Source organism: Chanodichthys erythropterus, chromosome 1, assembly GCF_024489055.1.
Source record: "Chanodichthys erythropterus isolate Z2021 chromosome 1, ASM2448905v1, whole genome shotgun sequence".
In the NCBI taxonomy this organism is placed as follows: Eukaryota; Metazoa; Chordata; class Actinopteri; order Cypriniformes; family Xenocyprididae; genus Chanodichthys; species Chanodichthys erythropterus.
The window spans coordinates 33,806,397-33,825,775 of NC_090221.1; the positions used below are offsets into that span (position 1 = coordinate 33,806,397).

General features: G+C 34.8%; 1 protein-coding gene across 6 annotated transcripts in view; it reads left to right on the plus strand.

Moving 5' to 3' along the window:
- Nucleotides 1-2,811: 2,811 nt before the first annotated feature.
- The window catches only part of pdgfrb (platelet-derived growth factor receptor, beta polypeptide), a 52,734-nt gene continuing 36,166 nt past the window's right edge, over nt 2,812-19,379 (plus strand). For 2 of the 6 annotated variants that reach the window (XM_067386885.1, XM_067386972.1), the window contains exon 1: nt 4,934-5,140. The gene's annotated coding sequence lies outside the window, so the exon portion shown is untranslated. Of the gene's footprint in view, nt 2,951-4,696; nt 5,150-5,177; nt 5,332-19,379 lie in introns of those variants that run through there. The other 4 variants (XM_067387113.1, XM_067386795.1, XM_067387031.1 and 1 more) reach the window with 4 other exon arrangements.

Genomic DNA, 19,379 nt, shown 5'->3' on the forward strand with positions numbered 1-19,379 from the left:
TTGGTCTGTGGAAAAGTCAAATAAATGTTCAGTCAGTAGGTCACAGAACATAAAGACTGTATGTTTTGTTTGTATATGTGAGTAAGTGTGTGTGGGTTGAGAACTGCTGCATATGTTTGTGTATAGTTTTTCTGATGTATATGCACATGTTTGTGTGTGTGTGGATATATGCTGTCTGTCAGACACACATGAGGACGAATAGCAGCACAGGCTCATTGGAAATATCTGGGTTCATCTGCATTCGGCTCGTGTGTGGTCAGAGTTTAATCAAACTTATCTCATAACAGTCTCGTTCACATTGTTTGTAATTAGAGGATGTTTACTGAGTGGGGCAGATGATATTTTCAGGCCTTTCACAGACTGACGAAACCATACGTTTCACAGACCCAGCTCTGTGTTGACGTCTCTCTCTCTTGTTTTTGATTTATCTAACAGACTGATTTTCATAACTTTGTGTATTTGGACAGTTTGTTCCTTCCTTAAAACAAAACAATATTTATAAGGGTGCCAAACATTTTTTTAAAAATAAAAACATGACTTTATTAGTTTTATTCCAGTTTATTGATGCCAGACTCGGCTGCTGAACCAAATTAGGCTACATTTTATAGCCCTATCTGCATTTTCAATCAGTTTCTTTGAAATTAATGCTGCTTGTTAAGCTAAAATGACCTGGCATTTGTTTGAGAGAAGAGTATAAAAGAAAGTTTCAGCTGAACTGTTTTAGAAATAGCTAAATCAAAGGCTATATTAAGCCATAAATTACATGCATATGTCCATCTATAACATAAATCCAGTGGTGTAGTTTGCTTAATCATTTACTTATTTTTAAATATTGTGCAGCTAACAATCTTACTTGATTGTGACTGAAAATGCAGTAGCTATTCAATGAGTCAAATATAACTGAATATTATATTTATAATCATTTTTAAATGAATTTATTATTAATAATTTATTTAATTTATAATTTAAATTAATTTATAGTTGAATGCTGTTCCTGCCAACTAATATCTGTGTCTCGCGTTTCGCATGACTGAATCGCTCTCCAAAGCCTCGATTTGAATCAAACGATTCGTGATTCGCGTTCCGAAGCACCAATTTGAATCCAGGTTTTGAAAGAAGGAAAGGCTTCGTGAAACACAACGTGCTCATCAATACACAGGAGAACTCGCCTTATTGAGTAATATAAATATAAATATGTATATATTTTTTAAACTACTAAAGGCCCGTTCACACCAAGAATGATAACTATATCGTTTTGTTGTAAGCGCGCTGGCGGCCGTTATGTTGTCTGTCGCTTTAAATGCTCGAGCTCGATGGATTGTGATTGGCTGTCAATGTCTTTTGTTGTTCATTAACTAGAAAAATATCGTTGATTTCAACGATATGGTTTCTCTTTTTTAGTTATTATCGTTATATTTGTGGTGTGGACTCTGTTATTATTGTACTAACGATTTTTAAAAATGTCTTTATCGTTGACGTTATTGTCCTTGGTGTGAACCAGGTGTGAACTATGCCTTAACTCATTTTTTAAGCTTTACAGATGTTTGGGTCAGTGTATCTGCTTGTGGTGAACATGTCAGATATTTATGTAAACATTTGTAAAATCAGGCAATATCTGTCAATCTTCATCCTGATGGTCCTCCTTTGTTCCCAATTCACCTGCAATGATTCAACAAGGCGACACAGACTCTGGTGAGTGGTTGATTTTCATTATTTTATGTAATTGTGTGTCTATTTTCTGTGTCAGCTTTGTCACACAAATTGTAATGAAGTTATTGGGTCTTTGAATTAATTTTTCATGTTTTAAGTAGGTAACGTACCATTGCGACACAGGAACAACAAAATGGCTGCTGTCCTTAAAGGGACAGTTCACCTAAAAATGAAAATTCTGTCATCATTTACTCACCCTCAAGTTGTTCCAAACCTGTATGAGTTTCTTTCTTCTGCTGGACACAAAAGATGATATTTTGAAGAATGTCGGATTAGAAGACAGTTGATGGGCCTCATGGTATTTTTTTTTTTTGTCCATACTGGAAGTCAATGGTGCCCATCAACTGCTTGGTTACCAACATTCTTCAAAATATCTTCTTTTGTTTCCCCTTATTTTTATGTGTATCCCTTTAATACAAATGTGATACAGCAATCACATTTTGCATTTCAACATCTTAAGCACGAAAAAAAAAAAAAAAAAACTAAACCCAGGAATGTACAATAACAAAATGTCTGTGACAAGCCAGCATTGTAATTCTTTGGCACAGAACCTTTTATTCCTGCGCTTTTGTGTGTATCTTGTTGTTGCAGCTCATGTGTGTCTGTTCAAGGCCTCTAATGAGTCTCAGTTGATCAGGACATTTTGTGTTCACTCACACAATTACAGGGTGAATGCCAACAACTTCTCTCTCTCTCTCTCTCTCCCCCTGTAATAAAGCGAAAAGGTCTTACTCAGCTGTTGGATGTTGTTATGAATTTGCAAGCTACACTGCTTGCTGCCCGGGAGAGAGAGAGAGAGAGAGAAAGAGAAAGAGAGCAGAAAAGCCAAGATTGAAAACAGACCCTCATACTTTGTATATGTGTATGCGTGAGCTCTCAGCACCATACGCTGCTATTGACACACCTTCCCTCCACCAAAACCGCACTTTATACCATTACATTTTCCATTTTTTGATTCTGGCTCGAGTGCTGTCTGCACAGAGTGCTTTTCTGGCCTGAAAAGAACTTTCTCTCCTCTTTTTGTTTCTTCTTCTTTTCTTCTCTTCAGCAGGGCAGTTCATTGTGAGAGTTGCCAAAATCCATCTCATTTTCCTGCGGCTCGTGTTTTCAGCGAAACAGAAACAGGCGACTGTTGCTGAGGAGTTCTGGCTGGGCTCGTGTTGTTGTGTGTTTCCTCAGGTCTACCAAACCTCTGGAAGAAAGACACCGCCGCGTTCAGAGAGGCCTCTCACTCCACACGGTATGGCTGTTTTTGTTTTCAGGAAAATGTCATTGCTCAAAGAAAATTATACTTTTATTTAGCTAATAATTTAAAAGTGACAGTAAAAACATTTATAATGTTACAAAAGATTTCTGTTTCAAATAAATGTTATTCTTTTGAACTTTCTATTCATCAAAGGATCCTGAAAAATAGCATGCATCAGTTTCCACAAAAATATCAAGCACCACAACTGTTTATGAAAAGCTTGTCTATGAAACAACTGTCTATGAAAGCTTGTTTCTGCTACTTAATTAAAATTTAAATTTTTATCTCACAATTCTGGCTTTTCTTCTCGCAGTTGTGAATTGTAACATCAGAATTACATGATATAAAGTCAGAATTGCAAAATAAAGTCGCAGTTCTGACTTTATAACTCACAATTCTGACTTTATATCACAATTCTGACTTTATAACTCACAATTCTGACTTTATATTTCGCAATTCTGATTTTATAACTCACAATTCTGACTTTGTCTTGCAATTCTGACTATATCTCACAATTCTGACTCAATAACTCGCAATTCTGACTTAATAACTCGCAATTCTGACTTTATATCTCACAATTCTGACTTAATAACTTGCAATTCTGACTTAATAATTCGCAATTCTGACTTAATAACTCGCAATTCTGATTTTATAACTCACAATTCTGATTTTATAACTCACAATTCTGACTTTGTCTTGCAATTCTGACTATATCTCACAATTCTGACTTAATAACTTGCAATTCTGACTTAATAACTCGCAATACTGACTTTATATCTCACAATTCTGATTTTATAACTCACAATTCTGACTTGTCTTGCAATTCTGACTTAATAACTCGCAATTCTGACTTAATAACTCACAATTCTGATTTTATAACTCACAATTCTGATTTTATAACTCACAATTCTGACTTAATAACTCGCAATTCTGACTTAATAACTCGCAATTCTGACTTAATAAATCGCAATTCTGATTTTATAACTCACAATTTTGACTTTATATTTCACAATTCTGACTTTATAACTCACAATTCTGACTTTATAACTCACAATTCTGACTTTATAACTCACGATTCTGACTTTATATCACACAATTCTGACTTTATATCACAATTCTGACTTCACAACTGGCAATTCTGACTTTATATCATAATTCTGACATTATAACTCACAATTCTGACTTTATATCACAATTCTGATTATAACTCACAATTCTGACTTTATATCACACAATTCTGACTTTATATCATAATTCTGACATTATAACTCACAATTCTGACTTTATATCACAATTCTGATTATAACTCACAATTCTGACTTTATATCACACAATTCTGACTTTATATCATAATTCTGACATTATAACTCACAATTCTGACTTTATATCACAATTCTGATTATAACTCACAACTGTATTTTTGATCAAATAAATGCAGTCTTGATGAGCAGAAGAGACTTAAACAAAAACATTAAAAAATCTTACTGACCCCAGACTTTTAAAAGTGAGTCCAATGTGTTCTCAGTTACGCATTCAAGTAAATCAAGTTAAAGATAAAGGTGTTTCTCTTAAAACAGACCCGAATGAGTCACTAGTCATCATTCAGTAAGCAATAAAATAAATGTGGAGAGCAGCTCACATTATTTATATTGACTTTTGATTGCAGATTGCAAATCTAAGCACAGTTTGAGACATTGTTGAGATTCTGAAATTTAACTCAACTTCTGAGACACGTGAGATTATTGGGGTCTTTTTTCAGAAGAAACAGGAGACTTAAACAAAACTCTCTTTTCAGAAATAGTCAAGACATTAAAGGAGGTCTCATCTGTGACTTTTCTGTTATTAACTGCATTAGGCTTTAGTCTGTGGTACCTTTGTAGGGATGTTGGTTTTACTAGCGAGTGAGTGAGCCCTGCTGTGGTCATTTGACTAAATAAACAGATCTGCTGCCCAACCTCCTCTCCGTCTGGGACCCTGGAGACCGAAGCTTTAGCTCCATCCCTCCCTCACGCAGCTGTATGTGCGACCACTACAAAACGGCAGATAATTGGACGCTGTTGCTCACACGTCTCGAGAGAGAGAGAGAGAGAGACGAAGAGAGGCATAAGGCGATAAGATAGCAAGAACGGAGGCTTTTCCTAGACATGATTTTGATCTGACGTCCAGGCGTCTGAGCTGTTAAAGGTAAGAGATGTGAGTGGATTTAACTGTCATTTCCTTTCGATTCTGGTGTGTTTTACTCCAGGAGGTTTTGGAAAAATGCTAGTTTGAAATATTTTTGTAGTCTTACCAAATGACTTCCAGGATAAACAGTGAAAACAAAGCTGTAAAAGAAGCTTGTCAGCAGAAATGTGATATTTTCCAGAAGTTAGACGGTAAGATTGTAGACTAAACTTCGCCTCATTTGTAACCCTCTTATGTTATTGTAGGTTAGTGCATGTTCTGTCATGAAGAAGTTTAGTGTTTTCACCTAGATGTGGGCAATGATAGACAGCCATTGTGAGATATATCTCATCCAAGAGATGCAGTATGTGTTTTCCATGAGACTTTTTCAGCTTTTATTTGGGAAAGGTCAATTTCGGCTGTTTGTTTGTGTGTTAAACACATTGCATTTGAATGAGAATGTGCTGAGTTCAGCGAGAGCAAACAAATCTGTGTTTTACAGTCTGTATTTGAACACCTTTACACACGCTCGTCAACATCGGATGTTTATTTTGGTTTGTGAGGTGTTATAATGTGGTGTTGTCCTTTTTGTGTGTTGAACTGCGGTGGTGATGGTTTATTTGAACGCTTCTGCTGTCATTGAAACTCTCTCTGTCTGTTCTCAGCAATGTTTGTGTCATATAACAGTTTTTAAAGACTGACAGCATACCAGAATCTAGTTGTTTATATTCATGACTTTTATCTTATGCTGCTTACAAACATTTTGATAGAAGCATAAAGCAAATGTCACATTGTTTACATCATTATGATGAGCCTTTGTCCCCAAATAATCTCTAAAAGCTCTTCATTTTTGTCTTAGTACTCTCCTGAGCAAGACATTTTTTTTTACATAATTTTTTTTTACATATGGTCCACAAGACAAATAAATTGCTGAATTTTATAAAAACAACCCGCTCAAACGTTTGTGAACCCTTGATCCTTAATACTGTGTGTGGTTACCTGGATGATCTACGGTTGATTTTTTGTTTTGTTATGGTTGTTCATGAGTCCCTTGTTTGTTCTGAGCAGTTAAACTGAACTCTGTTCTTCATAAAAATCATCCAGGTTCCAAAAATTCTTCAGATTTCCAGCATCTTTTGCATGTTTGAACCCTTTCCAGCAGTGACTGAATGATTTTGAGATCCATCTTTTCAAAGTAAGGACAACTGAGGGACTCAAACTCAACTATTAAAAAGGGTTAACACATTCACTGGTGCTCCAGAAGGAAACACAATGCATTAAAAGTCAGGGGTGAAAACTTTTGAACTGGATGAAGATGTACAAATTGTTCTTATTTTGTTTAAATATCTTTTTCTTTTTTTTAATTTAGTACTGCCCTTCGGAAGCAACAGAAGATACTTAAACGTTTGCCTGAAGACAAATTATGTTCAATATTTCTTGATCTTCAAATTCAAAAGTTTTCACCCCCCAGGTCTTAATGCATTGTGTTTCCTTCTGGAGCATCAGTGAATGTTTGAACCTTTTTAACAGTTGTGTTTGAGTCCCTCAGTTGTGAAAAGATGGATCTCAAAATCATACATCCACTGCTGGAAAGGGTTCAAATACGCAAAAGATGCTGGAAAACTGAAGAATTTTGGGACCTCAAGGATTTTTTTGAAGAATATTGGGCAGTTTAACTGCTCAGGACAAACAAGAGACTCATGAATAACCATCACAAAATATAAAAATAAATGTGGGTCATCCAGGGAATGACACACAGTATTAAGAATCAAGGGTTCATTAAATTTTGAATTGGGTCATATTTATAAATTCAGCTAATTTTTTTTTGCCTTGTGGACTTCATGTAAACATTGTTTATGTAAAATATCTTACTTAAAAATGTGTGTGTGTGTGTGTGTGTGTGTGTGTGTGTGTATATATATATATATATATATAGGGGGTTGCTATATGGCCAAAAAAGACATACGACATGGCCAAGAAAATTGTTTATATCAGTCGATATTGATAATTATCACAATAAATGTCAGATCTTTATTTATTTCAAGTTTAAAGGCAGATTTTTGCTCCTGAGTGAAAGTTGTGGAACAGATAATTGTGGTTTTATTATCAGAACATGAAAAACACTTGCCAAACAGGTCAACATTTCACAAATGAATATTACACATTTTCTGTCAGTAGCTTGAGTTGACAGTAGCAGTATCTTAAGTTAGGATGCAGATGTAAATACTTGTTCATTAACAAAAACAGGAACATCTATATAGCTTTCCTGTAGCTCAGTGGTTAGAGCATGGCACTAGCAATGCCAAGGTCATGGGTTCGATCCCAAGGATTGCACATACTCAGATACAAATGTATAGTATAATGCAATGTAAGTCGCTTTGGATAAAAGCGTCTGCCAAATGCATAAATGTAAATGTAAATGTAAATGTAAACATCTGTAAAAATTGTAACTCATCCTTTAAAGGGTAAATTTTATAGGGTTAAATTTGATCTTCCATAGTATTTGGATCATGTTAACCACATGAAAAGCCACACCTTGCATCTCACCACCACCATCTATATATATATATATATATATATATATATATATATATATTTACTGTCTGCATTCATCCATCCATGCATTTATTCATCCAGGATATATATTTATAGTTGTAATTTCATGTAGGTAGATAGGGAGACTTATAAAAATGGCATTATTGAAATAAGCTATACAGTGTTTACAAAATGTTTTGTGCATGAATGATTTTGCACTACAACCCAAACATTTGTAGAAGTCAGAGCCGGCTGTAGTTCATTGGCACTGACAGTTATCTGAAGCGTAGGACTTTGTATATATTTCGATCAGTCTGGGCTGTGAGTCACACAGATGTTCAACAGCTGATCTCAGTTTCCAAAGCTCTTATATGCTAATGTGCTGGTGCGGTACCTTCATGGCACGGTGTACTAGAAAGTCCCTTTACTCATGCGGTTCAGATTCAACTCATTGTTGTGTCATGAGAAGTTTCTGTCCAGTTCCTCCAGAACAGGCTGTTATTAGTCATGCGTGTGAGTAAGGCATGAGTGAATGCGATATCTGCGATAGGACTGTCAGGAGTGAAATCGAGTTGTTGGGGCGGATGGATCGCTCTATGACTGCTGCGTCACCAGCTGTTTCCTGACCCCCCTCATCTGGGCTGCATACCAGTCCCATGAAAAATGTGCTCCCCATTAGCAGCGGATGAGTGGAGCTCATGAACAGGGTCAGGCAGAACCGCAAAGACCCCCGTGTGCCGACATGATCTGCTGTGCTGAATCACGAAACACACAAAAAACCTTTCAGAAAGTACATGTTTGATTGCTTCAAAGATACAATACAGAATACTATTACTGATCAACTAAGCTGCAGATAAACTATGTATATGCCTCTAAATAATAGTGTATTTGCAGCATTTGTCCCATGTTAAGCTTTGAAATATTTAAAAATTCAATCATTCATTCATTCATTAAATTCAGTGCTATTATCTAATTCTGAATTTTGCACTACATTTAATTGGCTTTGCACAATGACAAAGTTGAATCTAATCTAAAAAAACTATTATTCATTCATTCATTCGGTCATTTATTCTGTAATTTATTAATTCAGTCAGTCATTCTTTCAGTCATTAAGTCTTTCATTCATTCGGTTATTCATATGTTCGGTCATTCATTTGGACATTCATTCAGTCATTATATTTTTGGGTCATTCATTCAGTCGGTCATTCGTTCAGACATTCATCCGTTCGGTCATTAATTAATTAATTAATTCTGTCATTCATTCTGTCATTAATTCATTCAGTCATTAATTAATGCATTTATTCAGTCATTCATTCGATCATTAATTAGTTCATTTGGTTATTCATTCATTCGGTCATTAATTCATTCAGTCATTACAGTTTTTTTTTATTCGCTTTGATACTATTTTCACAAGTAAGTTGTATATTTTCAAAACTCTTAGTACAAAAATCCAAACTGATCACACTTGTAACACAGCTAGTCATTCTTTCAAAACTTGATCTCATGCTTTCATTCTAGCTGTACAAGTTTCATTTTACATAATCACTGTTTCAAACACTAGATCATTGTAATATGTAATTAGAACATTTGGTTTAATCACCGAAACACAAGAGTATGATCTTCTTTCAGTTTAGTACTTTTAACAATCAGTTCATTCAATAGCAAACAATGCAAGATACATGTTTCAAATCGCCCTTGTTGCTGAAACATTTACACAGGCTACAGATGCCACAATTAGAAAATACACTTACATTACCAAAACTACATAATTGACAGAAAATCCTTTAAGTTTGTAATAGTATCTATTCAGTGAGTATGACACAGTCATGAGGTTTTGTGTAGAACAGAGTTTGCTGCCAATACAGTAAATGTTCTCACTGTACCACATGACTGAATCTATAACTGATCTTATAGATGTTACGTTGGTATATGTGGTTTACGGGGACTCTCCATAGGCATAATGGTATATTCTGTCTGTATATTCAACTGTATATTCAATCCCCTACACTAACCCTACCCCTAAACGTACCTATCACAGAAAACTTTATGCATTTTTACATTTTATAAAAATATAATTTCTTTTGATTTATAAGCTGTTTTCCTCATGGGGACAAAAAAATCCTCAAACAAGGTCTAAAATTACTGGTATTACCATCCTTGTTGGGATATTTGGTTCACAATGCAGTGTTGCAGGACCACACACTCAATATGAAAATTTTGGTCATCATCTAAGATAAATTGCTTATAAATAATTACATTTTATTATCCATATCCAAAATTGCCAAAAAATGTCTATAGAAACTATGCCTATAGAATCAATATCTATAGATATCTATAGGTGTACCAAATGATCCATTGATTAACCATTAAGTTCAGTTGGATTAAATAATAGACAGATGTATTAAACTGAACGAAAAGAGATGCAAATCACAAGTTTGATAGTAATAGCATTATGAAAGGCAGTTACTGCAAATGAAACATTTATATAGATGAAACACTTATTTTGTGTAGTGAAAAGGATACTTTGTGATTTTGTGTATTGTACTAAAACAATTGAAAATATTCTGAAATGTTTGAAAAAAGTGCACTTTTGTGATATTAGTACTAAGAGTTTTGAAAATGTACACCTTACTTGTGAAAATAGTACCAAAGCGAATAAAAAAAACTGTAATGCATTTATTCGGTCATTCATTCTGTCATTAATTAATTAGTTCATTGGGTCATTAATTCATTCTGTCTTTAATTAATTCGGTAATTCATTCATTTGGTCAGTCATTCATTCATTGGCTCTTGTATTCTGCACAATGACAATGAAATTGAATCTAATCTAAAAAACAACAAAAAAAGTTTATTACAAGTTTATGAATTTATTTACCCTTTTGTCCTGTTAACATCTTCTTCTCCGAAGTCACTATAAGTAATTAATTGGTAATCATTAAGAATTAAATGATTTTGCAGGTGGGACCAATATCATGTATCATGGTATTACCATGGTATCATATCTTAAAAACCATTTCATGGTTTTCCATTTTATTTTCTTGCTAACTGTCCAAAACTCAAGGTATTAATATGGTACTGTCTTAAAAACTACAGTATTACCATGCTAAATGTCCATTAAAAAATAATATTAAGATATTACCATGGTAAATGGCAAAGAAACATTGGTATAATTCAGATTTTAGTCTCTTTCGGCACTCAAGCAGAAGTTTTCCTTCTTTCATCAGGGTGAAGTTCCTTCACTCGTTCACTCAAGTGTCTGTTTAATCTGCCGCATCCTGCGGTTAATGACCACCAAGATTACAGCACGCAGAAATAACGATGACCAGCGGCTATTACAATAATGCAGAAAGAAAGACGGATGATGCTGTCTTCATTAATCTAAATGAGCTGCATTTCTGTCTGTCTCTCTGCACTCAGTCCAAGTCAAACAGACACACACACAGGGAGACAGTGTTGGGTTCGACTGGGAAAACTGGCTTAACAGACCAAAGAAAATATTATTAGACCTTCTTTAGATAACTAGTTCTCTTTAGGAAATACAGAACACTTTGTGTGTGTGTGTGTGTGTGTGTGTGTGTGTGTGTGTGTGTGTGTGTGTGTGTGTGTTTGTTTGCATTGGCATGTTTGTGTGCATGACTGTTTGCGTTGTGTTTTAGTCATTTTACAGAAATGCAAAGTTTCCATGTCCACCTCTGTTGATTGTAGAGATCATTGCCTGGTTGCATAAAGCACCTTAAGTGTAATTTTCCCTTAAGATCGCCCTTATTTTTCCCTTAAACTTAAGGGTGTTGCAGAAAATAACCGGTAAGTATTACTTAAGGGTTTCTTTAGGTGAAACGTCATAAACCCTAAGAATTTCCCTTAAGTATGTATTTTTCACTTAAGTAATCCCTTAAAAAACCGTAAGTGTTGCCTAAAGCCCCTTAACCGTCATTTCCCCTAAGTATAACATAAGGTTAGGAAAACTTCACCTTAAGTGTCACACGGAGTGAGCAGGTTCAATCCAAGTCTTCTAACGAGACACGATCGACCACTATATATGATAAACAAATTGTACCTTTGCGGTTTATTCACATAAACATTGATGAAATCACATATGTAGCACATATCTTATATGGTCAACAGAAGCGCAAACGTGTGTGCATCACAAGCAAAAACAAACCTCATTGGTTCTTGCGCGCACGTTTGAGCTTCCGACACAGCCGTAATCATATGGATGTCTTTCAATAAATGGACATAAATGATGAGAGAATATTAAAAATATCTTTATTTGTTATCCAAAGATGAAAAGTCCTTATGGGTTTGGAACGACATGAGGGTGAGTGAATGACGGCAGAAATCTCAATTTTGAGTAAACTTTCAATTTGAGTTTCTCGTCTGGTCGTTTTCTTTCATATTTGGTTTTCTTTTTTGTTTTCCTTATCCATCTTATGTTGTTTTCTGTGAAAACTTACCATGATACGTATTAACAAATAATGTGTCAATGGCAACAGTAGAATTTTATAACGGCAAAACCTGGGTTGCTGTTGTGAAACATTTAACGGTTTCCCTTACCTAAGTGAACAGTTTAAGAGATTATATGCAACACCCTTAAGTCATTCCCTTAGTTAAGGGGAAATCACGCCTTAAGTGTCATACTTGAGGGAAAAACTTAAGGTGCTTTATGCAACCGGGCACAGTCCAGCAAAGCTTTGGGGAAATTTCTATGTGAATGCAAATGCTTATAGCTACACAAATTTGATGTCATGCATTGCATTAAAAGGGTTAGTTCATCCAAAAATGAAAATTCTGTTATGAATTACTCCGCTTCATGTCGTTCCAAACCTGTAACACTTTCGTTCATCTTCAAAACACAAGTGAAGATCTTTTTAATGAAGCCTGAGAGATCAAAAAGATCTTAGTTTGTTTTCCGAAGATGAAAGTCGAAAGTCTTACGTCAAGTTTCAAGTTGCATTGTCTTGCAGTCTTAGTGTTGCCACATGGAGCACTATAAATGTGTTTGAAATTCTACTGTCAGTTTACAAACTACCACAGTCATGGCAAAGTTGACATGTTTATGTCTATCTTTCTGAACAATAAAACATTCGGTTTAAAGCCACAGGAAACATTATCACCCTCTTGAGTTCTAAATTTTCCTACTGTGACAATAATGCAATAGCTATGTTTTAACCAAACATGCAAATTAAACTTGAAAAAGTCACATAAACCATTTGCAAATAAAGCACAGTTTCCATCCCATGTGTTCATTTCCATCCAGGTTTTTTTTTTACGTTGATGTAACATAGCAATGCACATTAAATATTATGAGATCGCACACTTGCAGATTGTTGAACAGGCATTTGTGTCTGTGTACTTCTGTCGAGTGTGTTTCTGGTCTTACGCTCATCATCCCTCCATCACCACAGGAATGCTACCGCCACTTCCTCGTCCTTCATTTCCTTTCCTTCTCTGTCACTCTGATAGCAGGCTGGTTGAACTGTGAGTCCGAGTTTGAGCTGTAATCATTTAAAGCTGTCTCTCTCTTTGAGTGTTTCTAATGTGGGGGTGTTTGACAGATTGTTTGGAGTTACAGGGTTTGGTTTGATGAGTTCATGGTTTTGACTGTGATGGTGGACTATTATCTGTCGGAGTCATTCCATCTTTAGCTTATTGAGTCATTGTTTAGTGGTGTTTACTAAGGCAAGCTTCCCTTGTTGATCGTAGTTACGGTTGGTGTTTTGTACTTTTTTTTTTTCTAAGTAATAAAACATTTTTACCTGATGGACCATAAAACAGGTGAAAAAATCCTACAGGTGCACACTGAAAGAGAGATGTGAACCACATCTACAGACAGGAAGATCACTGAGACTTGAGTGCAGGATTAATTTCAGACAAGATCATTTGAAACTACCTAACAACCACTCAGAACACTTTAGAAACTCCCTAACAACTCCCTAGCAACCACCCACAAAAGTTTAGCATCATGATGGTGAGTTAGTTGATTGTCAGTTGAGTTATATGGATATTTTTCTTAAGAAAATGTAAAACTGTAGTTTTTCTTGTAAAGATATTGGGGCAAACACAGTTGTACATCTTTTGGAATTGAGAATGTCTTTCATTTCAGTTCATTAATTTAAATTGAATTTGAATTGAAATTGCAATTATAATTTGAATGAAAGGAAGTAGAATTACAGTAAAATAAAAAGAAACATATATCATATAACTAATTTTTAAACTAAAAAAGGAAAGTTTGTCAAGACAAACTGATTGATCTGAAAGTTAGAATGACAGACAGATGGATATATTTCAAACCTTCTCAACATTGAGCATGAAGCATTTATCCACCTTCATTTTTGTGAGCGGAGCCTCAGTGTATGAATGTTAAGAGACACAAAATCTCTTTCCCAAATATTAATTTTCACTCACTTTCAAACACTAAAATACAAATCTACTGTGAGCAACAGATTGAGAAATGACTCAAAAAAGTGGTTTGGATTTTGCAAGGCTAGTAACACCTTTTTTTTATTTCACAACTTGTCTGATGTATGAGAAGGAAGTATGAAACTGACATAAACTGCGAAATCAGTCCTTAAAAGATACAGTAAATGGGTAACAGGTAGGTCAGTCATATGATTGGTAGAGAGTGATGTCTCTACATTATATATTTTACATGCTTTGAACTGAAAACATTGGAGCTCCTCATTTAGCAATTTTGAATAATCACCTTTGTGGAAAGAAGAAAATCCTGCAGGTCTGCTGAGACTATATGTGTGAGTTGGTTTTCGTTTTATCATTATATAAAGGAATGGATTTTTTAAAATTATTTTAATGTGTTCCTTGAAGTTTTATTTATATAGCGCCTTTCCAAAGCTTAAGGTCGCTTCACATTGTGCTATACAATATATTTGCACATCCACATACACAATACAAACACATAAGGCAAGATATAGCCACATTATCCAAAATACATATTGAAAAGATACGTTTTTAGCTGAATCTTGAAGGTAGGCAAAGATGATATGTTACAAAGTGTAAGGGGTAGCCAATTCCATAATTTAGGAGCATTAACACTAAATGACCTGCCACCTACAGTGGACAGCCGAAAACGAGGAATAGACAAAAGACCAAGATCGAATTATATGAGGGACCGGGTACGGAGGCGCAAGACCATTTAGGTTCACTTATAATGATAATAAAGGTAACAATGGTAATAAATTTTTTTTTTTTACACACACACAAACACACACACAAAACATGTAAATGCAGAAAAACGATTATAAATGATCCGAAGGATGTATAAATAGAACACTTCATTTTCCAGAATGCAGTAGCTGTGTTGAATTGCAGTTCAGTAAATTCATCCTGTCATTCCAATTCAACTTCCAGTGCGGTATTGCGGGTTCAATTTAAATGTATGCTCATGAACTGAAAAGGAGCCGGTTCTTCAATTCTGAAGTTTGCTAAACCCTAGAGGTTTGACGAGATCTTGTGCCACGAGATCTCGAAAGATTGAAATGTGACAAAATTTATTTCATCGACGTGAAAAGCTGCCTCACGATATTGCTATGATGGAGTGTGAGGGTGAAATTAGGATAGATTATGCCACTGCTACGTTTACATTATGCCTGCACTGTCGTTTTGCTTTTTATAGAAATTAAATTTAGAATTTAATTCAGTTAGATAATGGTCGTTTCAATCCCTTCCAACTCATCTAACACGAGAGCCGTGTGTAGTGCTGCAGGAAGCAGAATTCGCTGATCACATGACGAGAGTAAGTGACTGACAAGACCATGGCAGAGGATTCGTTGCACAACAGAGCCCAAGCGTCTGATAAATGGCCTATCAGTTGTAGAACTGTTTACAGTGTAAATAGTGCAGTCATGAAAGTAAAACACAAGTGCGCATTCAAACACGATTTCAATACCTCACACTTTGAGAGCGGCTCCCTGATGCATGCAAATATCTCCCAATATGAAAGCTATCTTAGGCTGGGCTGGGTAGTTGTAACCACCTCTCAGCTCTGTATCATGCTTGAAGAAACATTTGGTCTCTATTTGCACTTGTTGTCATTCTGTTTGCAATATTGAGAGAGTACTTTGATTATGGTTGCACTTATTGTTTGCACTTAATAAGACCAAGACATCTGTGTTATTCATTTTTATTTATACTGTTTATATTTCTATGATCAATTTGTGGAAAGGAGTTCAGTTAGGAGGTCAAAAGGTTTAGAAGCTCATAATTTATGTACAGTTCTAAAGTCTGAAGAGACTCATATGAAATCATACAGGATAGAAGCCAGTCAGTTGATTTTGTGGCAAAACCTTTTACAGCGCTTGAGCATTGTTGTCTTTTACTGCATATGATAATTCATACTCAGAAAGTAGAACTGAAATGACACCCATTACACAATGATTAGTTTCAAAATGCACCTGCAGACTATTTTCTAGTCATGTATTTCGTCATTGAGGATTTCTTAAAAATATTGTGTAAAAAAATCTCATCTCGTTCTTGTGAACCCAGTCTTATGTCTCGTCTCATGAGCTAACTGTCCCATCACACCCCTACTAAACCCTGATGGCTAAGTCTTTAGTGTCCTCAACTGCTTGAGGGAATTTAATTTAAAAATGAATATACTTGCAAATCATATGCATAGCAATTTTTATTACATCTACATTAAAAGTATACGGCAAAGCTCTCGTGTCAGTCAAAAACACATTGAGCTACTGACGCAGGTAGACGTTGTGTCGCAGTGCTTCATCAGGCCCTTAATGGCTTCAACGGCTGTGTTTTGGAAAGGGTCTGAAACTCCAGATGTGGCCAATAGCTTCAGGCTGCAGTTTTTCCCTGTTCCTCTGCATCCGGAATGGAACATTCTGGCATTCTCTGATGACATCTCTCTGGCTCAGAGTCACTCAAAGTCTGCCCGAAAAGTTATAAACATGGCCATAAAGTCAAAATTCTGCAGTGCTTTGGAGAATTACGAGAAACCGGGAGAAAAACGAGGCGAACTTTAACTTGTGGAGTCGCCTGTTTAATGTGGGATGCTTCTAAATGCTTTTTTTCCATTACAATTCATCCTTAATGAGTTGAGAGAAGAGAACGGTTAATGTGAGTGATGCTGCCTCCCACATGAAACCTACTCGCTGCTGCTTTTCACCACACTTATTTCTGCACTCCTCACTGATGCTTTTACAAACCAGCAGCCTGAAACCTCAGAAACGCTGTCAGCATATACACCGGAAAAAATTGGGTGTAGAAATAATTTTCACTCAGAAATTGTTAATTTCACGAATGACAAAGAAATGACAAGTAATGCATTGAATTAAACGTGAAATTTGGAAGTATTGTAAATCCTAATGCTCAAAATAGTTAATTGGTTTGAGTAGGACAAACTTAAATTCAACTAATTAGTTCAGTCAAATTAACTTTTTTAAGTATTTAGCACTTTCTTTTTCTTTTCACAGTTCACAGAACTGATATATTTTAAGTTAACTGAAATGTTTTTTTTTTTTTTTTTTAACTAATTTCTTTTCATTTAGAAGAACTTAAGTTTAACTGAAACTGGGCTGGAATTTCTATTTCTAATTTCTGGAATTTAGAAATAGAAATGGAATTTCCCCAGCATGCTTTGCCCATGGAACTCAAGGGAGAGTAAATGCTAAAATTAAGTGTTCATTTTTTTGTGTGCAAGACTAATGTTAAGTGGGAGATTTAGTAGTGATTATTGTTTTGATACAATTTAGAAGAGTTTTTGGGGTTTTTGGAGAGTTACCATCATGGTGACAAGTGGTGCATGCAGCTTGGTTTGAGAGCAAGTATGTTAAATACTCATTCAGCAAGTGCTATACCATGGTTTTGTTAACATGTTAGCAAGTTAGCAAGCATTTTCTGAATTAACTTGTTATAGCTAGCTAAGTTTGCACTTATAAAAATGTTCACATTAGTGTTAAATGAAAATTTTAAGTTAAATGTATGAAATAGTATAGTCAAACATTTCACGTTAAGAACAGTTCAAATTTATGAGTACAAAATAAAAATCTGCCAGTTCTGCTTACTTGAACTTTGAATTTCTTAACTTAAAAATTTTGAGGCAACTGATTGCCTCAAATTTTGAGTTTTGCCAACTTATTCGAGCTTAGAGTGGTTAAACATATTTCAAAAATTTGTTTTATATACAGCTTCAAAAAATATGTTTTTACAGTGTACATCAATACGGCATGAAAACCTGGCAGCTCATTGATTCTCTTGTCAGAATTACCGTAATTATGAGATGACAATGCAGAGATTTTGTTTAGAAATAGAAACTGTTTACCAAAATGGATCCATGCACTGCTTTATTGTTAATTTATCAAAATGCTTCATTGTACTGAATTTTGGGTAATTAATTAAGTTAGTAATCAATTAATTAAATTAATTTATTAGTAATCCAGATTACTGTACTAATTACTTTTTCTAAAATGTATTGCATTACTTATTACTAATTACTTTCTAAATCAAATATCAATTTAAACCAGTTGAAACAATACAAGGATAGACATGAAACTGCTCTTTTAATTCTTGTAAATAATAATATAAAATTGCTTAAATTATTCTTGAACTGACAAAAGTATTTAAAGGTGGAAGGTTACATTGAAACATACAATTTAACATTAAATTCACATTAAATATTGATGTTAAATCCACTATTCTTTTATATAGAATTGTTATATGGAGTCAATGCAGTGTTTAATGCAATTACATCAGAAGTAACTGTAATTATTCACTTTAAATTATTCATTATTCACTGCATTTATTCACTTTTATTTCATTCCAATATCATTAACCTCATCACACTGGCAAAAAAGTACCATAGTATTACCAATTTTTTTGCTATTTTTCGAAATACCTTAGGGTGCCATCTAATTACCATGGTACATAAATATGCTAATCATTTAGTACCATTATATATTTAAGAGACACAAAATCTCTTTCTCAAATTTTCATTTTCACTCTCTGCTTACAAATATTCTCTGCTTGATACAAATCTTCTGTATCTCAGAATCTTTATAATAACCCATAACCCATTAAACATGAAAGCATTATGCAATCATTAAATACATTTCTCTTTATATAGAACTTTTTTGACATAAAGCTTTCTTTAAAATTGAGTCAAGAACCCTAGGGTTCTATACAGTACCCCACAGAACCTTTATTTAAGAGTGTATGTAGAAGATGAGATCAGCTTACTTGAGTAGCAGACATTAGGCCTACTTAGGATTGACCGAAGTTGAGTATAAGAGGGTGATTGGAAAATATCTTGCTGGTCTCTTGTGGTTTTAGGTAGTGGCAAACCAAACTAACCAATAACCATGAAAGAGACAGACAGTGTTGGAAGAACAAAGTGAATGGGCTTCAAGATAGATGTGAGGTTTTGATGAAACAGTCTGTAGAAAAACATGCAGTAATAGAAATGTAGTACATGCTTTAGAAATAAAATGTTACAGTTCATCCACTCATCTCAGAAATGACAACAATCCCTGTCTCTGGTCTTTGTTTCTAGTTTTCCCTGAATGTTTTGTTTGTGCTGAACCATTTCCTGTGGCGTTGTTGTGCAAGTAATTGAGTGTTGTTGTTTTTTCCATTTCATGTAGTGTGTGTGGTTATCTTTTTCTTAATTAGGTCCTATTATGCTTTTTTACATTTTCAACTTGCTTTAGTGTGTAATGTTGCTGTTTGAGCATGAAAAAGGTCTGCAAATTTACAGAGC